Below are 7,582 nucleotides of genomic sequence, written 5' to 3'. Positions count from 1 at the left end.
CCAGACTTGGCGGCAAGTCCCGGGGACGAACAAGCCCATGGAAGTAGGGGCTCAGCGGGAGCAGCCAGTTGGCCTATCCGGCCACATGTCACTGTCCCCCGGCCAGACTTGGCGGCAAGTCCCGGGGAGGAACAAGCCCATGGAAGTAGGAGCTCCGACTTCCAAAGTGATGACGTCAGCGGGAGCAGCCGCTCGGCCGTATCCGGCGGCATGTCACTGTTCCCCGGCCAGACTTGGCGGCAAGTCCCGGGGACGAACAAGCCCATGGAAGTAGGGGCTCAGCGGGAGCAGCCAGTTGGCCTATCCGGCCACATGTCACTGTCCCCCGGCCAGACTTGGCGGCAAGTCCCGGGGAGGAACAAGCCCATGGAAGTAGGAGCTCCGACTTCCAAAGTGATGACGTCAGCGGGAGCAGCCGCTCGGCCGTATCCGGCGGCATGTCACTGTTCCCCGGCCAGACTTGGCGGCAAGTCCCGGGGACGAACAAGCCCATGGAAGTAGGGGCTCAGCGGGAGCAGCCAGTTGGCCTATCCGGCCACATGTCACTGTCCCCCGACCAGACTTGGCGGCAAGTCCCGGGGAGGAACAAGCCCATGGAAGTAGGAGCTCCGACTTCCAAAGTGATGACGTCAGCGGGAGCAGCCGCTCGGCCGTATCCGGCGGCATGTCACTGTTCCCCGGCCAGACTTGGCGGCAAGTCCCGGGGACGAACAAGCCCATGGAAGTAGGGGCTCAGCGGGAGCAGCCAGTTGGCCTATCCGGCCACATGTCACTGTCCCCCGGCCAGACTTGGCGGCAAGTCCCGGGGAGGAACAAGCCCATGGAAGTAGGAGCTCCGACTTCCAAAGTGATGACGTCAGCGGGAGCAGCCGCTCGGCCGTATCCGGCGGCATGTCACTGTTCCCCGGCCAGACTTGGCGGCAAGTCCCGGGGACGAACAAGCCCATGGAAGTAGGGGCTCAGCGGGAGCAGCCAGTTGGCCTATCCGGCCACATGTCACTGTCCCCCGGCCAGACTTGGCGGCAAGTCCCGGGGAGGAACAAGCCCATGGAAGTAGGAGCTCCGACTTCCAAAGTGATGACGTCAGCGGGAGCAGCCGCTCGGCCGTATCCGGCGGCATGTCACTGTTCCCCGGCCAGACTTGGCGGCAAGTCCCGGGGACGAACAAGCCCATGGAAGTAGGGGCTCAGCGGGAGCAGCCAGTTGGCCTATCCGGCCACATGTCACTGTCCCCCGGCCAGACTTGGCGGCAAGTCCCGGGGAGGAACAAGCCCATGGAAGTAGGAGCTCCTACTTCCAAAGTGATGACGTCAGCGGGAGCAGCCGCTCGGCCGTATACGGAAGCATGTCACTGTTCCCCGGCCAGACTTGGCGGCAAGTCCCGGGGACGAACAAGCCCATGGAAGTAGGGGCTCAGCGGGAGCAGCCAGTTGGCCTATCCGGCCACATGTCACTGTCCCCCGGCCAGACTTGGCGGCAAGTCCCGGGGAGGAACAAGCCCATGGAAGTAGGAGCTCCTACTTCCAAAGCGATGACGTCAGCGGGAGCAGCCGCTCGGCCGTATCCGGCCGCATGTCACTGTTCCCCGGCCAGACTTGGCTGTAGGTCCCGGAGAGGAATAATGCCCATGGAAGTAAGAGCTCCTACCTCCAAAGGGGCAAGTCAGCGGGAGAAGCCACTTGGCCTATCCGGCCACATGTCACTGTCCCCCGGCCAAGCTTGGCTGTAGGTCCCGGGGAGGAATAATGCCCATGGAAGTAGGAGCTCCTACTTCCAAAGGGGCAAGTCAGCGGAAGAAGCCACTAGTTCTATCCGGCCAAGAGTCACTGTTCCCCGGCCTTACTTGGCAGTAGGTCCCGGGGAGGAATAATGCCCATGGAAGTAGGAGCTCCTACTTCCAAAGGGGCAAGTCAGCGGGAGAAGCCACTTGGCCTATCCGGCCAAGAGTCACTGTTCCCCGGCCACTCTTGGCAGTAGGTCCCGGGGAGGAATAATGCCCATGGAAGTAGGAGCTCCTACTTCCAAAGGGGCAAGTCAGCGGAAGAAGCCACTAGTTCTATCCGGCCAAGAGTCACTGTTCCCCGGCCTTACTTGGCAGTAGGTCCCGGGGAGGAATAATGCCCATGGAAGTAGGAGCTCCTACTTCCAAAGGGGCAAGTCAGCGGGAGAAGCCACTTGGCCTATCCGGCCAAGAGTCACTGTTCCCCGGCCACTCTTGGCAGTAGGTCCCGGGGAGGAATAATGCCCATGGAAGTAGGAGCTCCTACTTCCAAAGGGGCAAGTCAGCGGGAGAAGCCACTAGTTCTATCCGGCCAAGAGTCACTGTTCCCCGGCTACACTTGGCAGTAGGTCCCGGGGAGGAATAATGCCCATGGAAGTAGGAGCTACTACCTAAAAAGGGTGAAGACACTTGGCTCTAAGTCCCCGAGAGGTATACTGCCCATGGGAGTAAGAGCTCCTACTTCCAAAGGGGCAAGTCAGCGGGAGAAGCCACTTGGCCTACCCGGCCAAGAGTCACTGTTCCCCGGCCACACTTGGCAGTAGGTCCCGGGGAGGAATAATGCCCATGGAAGTAGGAGCTCCTACTTCCAAAGGGGCAAGTCAGCGGGAGAAGCCACTAGTTCTATCCGGCCAAGAGTCACTGTTCCCCGGCCTTACTTGGCAGTAGGTCCCGGGGAGGAATAATGCCCATGGAAGTAGGAGCTCCTACTTCCAAAGGGGCAAGTCAGCGGGAGAAGCCACTTGGCCTATCCGGCCAAGAGTCACTGTTCCCCGGCCACACTTGGCAATAGGTCCCGGGGAGGAATAATGCCCATGGAAGTAGGAGCTCCTACTTCCAAAGGGGCAAGTCAGCGGGAGAAGCCACTTGGCCTATCCGGCCACATGTCACTGTCCCCCGGCCACTCTTGGCAGTAGGTCCCGGGGAGGAATAATGCCCATGGAAGTAGGAGCTCCTACTTCCAAAGGGGCAAGTCAGCGGGAGAAGCCACTTGGCCTATCCGGCCACATGTCACTGTCCCCCGGCCACTCTTGGCAGTAGGTCCCGGGGAGGAATAATGCCCATGGAAGTAGGAGCTCCTACTTCCAAAGGGGCAAGTCAGCGGGAGAAGCCACTTGGCCTATACGGCCACATGTCACTGTCCCCCGGCCACTCTTGGCAGTAGGTCCCGGGGAGGAATAATGCCCATGGAAGTAGGAGCTCCTACTTCCAAAGGGGCAAGTCAGCGGGAGAAGCCACTTGGCCTACACGGCCAAGAGTCACTGTTCCCCGGCCACACTTGGCAGTAGGTCCCGGGGAGGAATAATGCCCATGGAAGTAGGAGCTACTACCTCCAAAGGGGCAAGTCAGCGGGAGAAGCCACTTGGCCTATCCGGCCAAGAGTCACTGTTCCCCGGCCACTCTTGGCAGTAGGTCCCGGGGAGGAATAATGCCCATGGAAGTAGGAGCTCCTACCTCCAAAGGGGCAAGTCAGCGGGAGAAGCCACTTGGCCTACCCGGCCAAGAGTCACTGTTCCCCGGCCACACTTGGCAGTAGGTCCCGGGGAGGAATAATGCCCATGGAAGTAGGAGCTCCTACCTCCAAAGGGGCAAGTCAGCGGGAGAAGCCACTTGGCCTATCCGGCCAAGAGTCACTGTTCCCCGGCCACACTTGGCAGTAGGTCCCGGGGAGGAATAATGCCCATGGAAGTAAGAGCTCCTACTTCCAAAGGGGCAGGTCAGCGGGAGAAGCCACTTGGCCTATCCGGCCACATGTCACTGTCCCCCGGCCAAGCTTGGCTGTAGGTCCCGGGGAGGAATAATGCCCATGGAAGTAGGAGCTCCTACTTCCAAAGGGGCAAGTCAGCGGAAGAAGCCACTAGTTCTATCCGGCCAAGAGTCACTGTTCCCCGGCCACACTTGGCAGTAGGTCCCGGGGAGGAATAATGCCCATGGAAGTAGGAGCTCCTACTTCCAAAGGGGCAAGTCAGCGGGAGAAGCCACTTGGCCTATCCGGCCAAGAGTCACTGTTCCCCGGCCACACTTGGCAGTAGGTCCCGGGGAGGAATAATGCCCATGGAAGTAGGAGCTCCTACTTCCAAAGGGGCAAGTCAGCGGGAGAAGCCACTTGGCCTACCCGGCCAAGAGTCACTGTTCCCCGGCCACGCTTGGCAGTAGGTCCCGGGGAGGAATAATGCCCATGGAAGTAGGAGCTCCTACCTCCAAAGGGGCAAGTCAGCGGGAGAAGCCACTTGGCCTATCCGGCCAAGAGTCACTGTTCCCCGGCCAAGCTTGGCAGTAGGTCCCGGGGAGGAATAATGCCCATGGAAGTAAGAGCTCCTACTTCCAAAGGGGCAAGTCAGCGGGAGAAGCCACTTGGCCTATCCGGCCACATGTCACTGTCCCCCGGCCAAGCTTGGCTGTAGGTCCCGGGGAGGAATAATGCCCATGGAAGTAGGAGCTCCTACTTCCAAAGGGGCAAGTCAGCGGAAGAAGCCACTAGTTCTATCCGGCCAAGAGTCACTGTTCCCCGGCCACACTTGGCAGTAGGTCCCGGGGAGGAATAATGCCCATGGAAGTAGGAGCTCCTACTTCCAAAGGGGCAAGTCAGCGGGAGAAGCCACTTGGCCTATCCGGCCAAGAGTCACTGTTCCCCGGCCACACTTGGCAGTAGGTCCCGGGGAGGAATAATGCCCATGGAAGTAGGAGCTCCTACTTCCAAAGGGGCAAGTCAGCGGGAGAAGCCACTTGGCCTACCCGGCCAAGAGTCACTGTTCCCCGGCCACGCTTGGCAGTAGGTCCCGGGGAGGAATAATGCCCATGGAAGTAGGAGCTCCTACCTCCAAAGGGGCAAGTCAGCGGGAGAAGCCACTTGGCCTATCCGGCCAAGAGTCACTGTTCCCCGGCCACACTTGGCAGTAGGTCCCGGGGAGGAATAATGCCCATGGAAGTAAGAGCTCCTACTTCCAAAGGGGCAAGTCAGCGGGAGAAGCCACTTGGCCTATCCGGCCACATGTCACTGTCCCCCGGCCAAGCTTGGCTGTAGGTCCCGGGGAGGAATAATGCCCATGGAAGTAGGAGCTCCTACTTCCAAAGGGGCAAGTCAGCGGAAGAAGCCACTAGTTCTATCCGGCCAAGAGTCACTGTTCCCCGGCCACACTTGGCAGTAGGTCCCGGGGAGGAATAATGCCCATGGAAGTAGGAGCTCCTACTTCCAAAGGGGCAAGTCAGCGGGAGAAGCCACTTGGCCTATCCGGCCAAGAGTCACTGTTCCCCGGCCACACTTGGCAGTAGGTCCCGGGGAGGAATAATGCCCATGGAAGTAGGAGCTCCTACTTCCAAAGGGGCAAGTCAGCGGGAGAAGCCACTAGTTCTATCCGGCCAAGAGTCACTGTTCCCCGGCAACACTTGGCAGTAGGTCCCGGGGAGGAATAATGCCCATGGAAGTAGGAGCTACTACCTCCAAAGGGTGAAGACACTTGGCTCTAAGTCCCCGAGAGGTATACTGCCCATGGGAGTAAGAGCTCCTACTTCCAAAGGGGCAAGTCAGCGGGAGAAGCCACTTGGCCTATCCGGCCAAGAGTCACTGTTCCCCGGCCACACTTGGCAGTAGGTCCCGGGGAGGAATAATGCCCATGGAAGTAGGAGCTCCTACTTCCAAAGGGGCAAGTCAGCGGGAGAAGCCACTTGGGCTATCCGGCCACATGTCACTGTCCCCCGGCCACACTTGGCAGTAGGTCCCGGGGAGGAATAATGCCCATGGAAGTAAGAGCTCCTACTTCCAAAGGGGCAAGTCAGCGGGAGAAGCCACTTGGCCTAACCGGCCACATGTCACTGTCCCCCGGCCACACTTGGCTGTAGGTCCCGGGGAGGAATAATGCCCATGGAAGTAGGAGCGCCTACTTCCAAAGGGGCAAGTCAGCGGGAGCAGCCACTTGGCCTATCCGGCCAAGTGTCACTGTTCCCCGGCCACACTTGGCTGTAGGTCCCGGAGAGGAATAATGCCCATGGAAGTAAGAGCTCCTACCTCCAAAGGGTGAAGACACTTGGCTCTAAGTCCCCGAGAGGTATACTGCCCATGGAAGTGAGAGCTCCTACTTCCAAAGGGGCAAGTCAGCGGGAGAAGCCACTTGGCCTATCCGGCCAAGAGTCACTGTTCCCCGGCCACACTTGGCAGTAGGTCCCGGGGAGGAATAATGCCCATGGAAGTAAGAGCTCCTACTTCCATAGGGGCAAGTCAGCGGGAGAAGCCACTTGGCCTATCCGGCCAAGAGTCACTGTTCCCCGGCCACACTTGGCAGTAGGTCCCGGGGAGGAATAATGCCCATGGAAGTAGGAGCTCCTACTTCCAAAGGGGCAAGTCAGCGGGAGAAGCCACTTGGCCTATCCGGCCACATGTCACTGTCCCCCGGCCACTCTTGGCTGTAGGTCCCGGGGAGGAATAATGCCCATGGAAGTAGGAGCTCCTACTTCCAAAGGGGCAAGTCAGCGGGAGAAGCCACTTGGACTATCCGGCCAAGAGTCACTGTTCCCCGGCCACACTTGGCAGTATGTCCCGGGGAGGAATAATGCCCATGGAAGTGGGAGCTCCTACTTCCAAAGGGGCAAGTCGGCGGGAGAAGCCACTTGGCCTATCCGGCCAAGAGTCACTGTTCCCCGGCCACACTTGGCAGTAGGTCCCGGGGAGGAATAATGCCCATGGAAGTAGGAGCTCCTACTTCCAAAGGGGCAAGTCAGCGGGAGAAGCCACTTGGCCTATCCGGCCAAGAGTCACTGTTCCCCGGCCACTCTTGGCAGTAGGTCCCGGGGAGGAATAATGCCCATGGAAGTAGGAGCTCCTACTTCCAAAGGGGCAAGTCAGCGGGAGAAGCCACTAGTTCTATCCGGCCAAGAGTCACTGTTCCCCGGCTACACTTGGCAGTAGGTCCCGGGGAGGAATAATGCCCATGGAAGTAGGAGCTACTACCTCCAAAGGGTGAAGACACTTGGCTCTAAGTCCCCGAGAGGTATACTGCCCATGGGAGTAAGAGCTCCTACTTCCAAAGGGGCAAGTCAGCGGGAGAAGCCACTTGGCCTACCCGGCCAAGAGTCACTGTTCCCCGGCCACACTTGGCAGTAGGTCCCGGGGAGGAATAATGCCCATGGAAGTAGGAGCTCCTACTTCCAAAGGGGCAAGTCAGCGGGAGAAGCCACTTGGCCTACCCGGCCAAGAGTCACTGTTCCCCGGCCACACTTGGCAGTAGGTCCCGGGGAGGAATAATGCCCATGGAAGTAGGAGCTCCTACTTCCAAAGGGGCAAGTCAGCGGGAGAAGCCACTTGGCCTATCCGGCCAAGAGTCACTGTCCCCCGGCCACACTTGGCTGTAGGTCCCGGGGATGAATAATGCCCATGGAAGTAGGAGCTCCTACTTCCAAAGGGGCAAGTCAGCGGAAGAAGCCACTAGTTCTATCCGGCCAAGAGTCACTGTTCCCCGGCCTTACTTGGCAGTAGGTCCCGGGGAGGAATAATGCCCATGGAAGTAGGAGCTCCTACTTCCAAAGGGGCAAGTCAGCGGGAGAAGCCACTTGGCCTATCCGGCCAAGAGTCACTGTTCCCCGGCCACA

This window comes from Engystomops pustulosus, unplaced genomic scaffold, assembly GCF_040894005.1.
Source record: "Engystomops pustulosus unplaced genomic scaffold, aEngPut4.maternal MAT_SCAFFOLD_131, whole genome shotgun sequence".
Taxonomy (NCBI): Eukaryota; Metazoa; Chordata; class Amphibia; order Anura; family Leptodactylidae; genus Engystomops; species Engystomops pustulosus.
Note: the sequence above shows the minus strand (reverse complement) of the source record.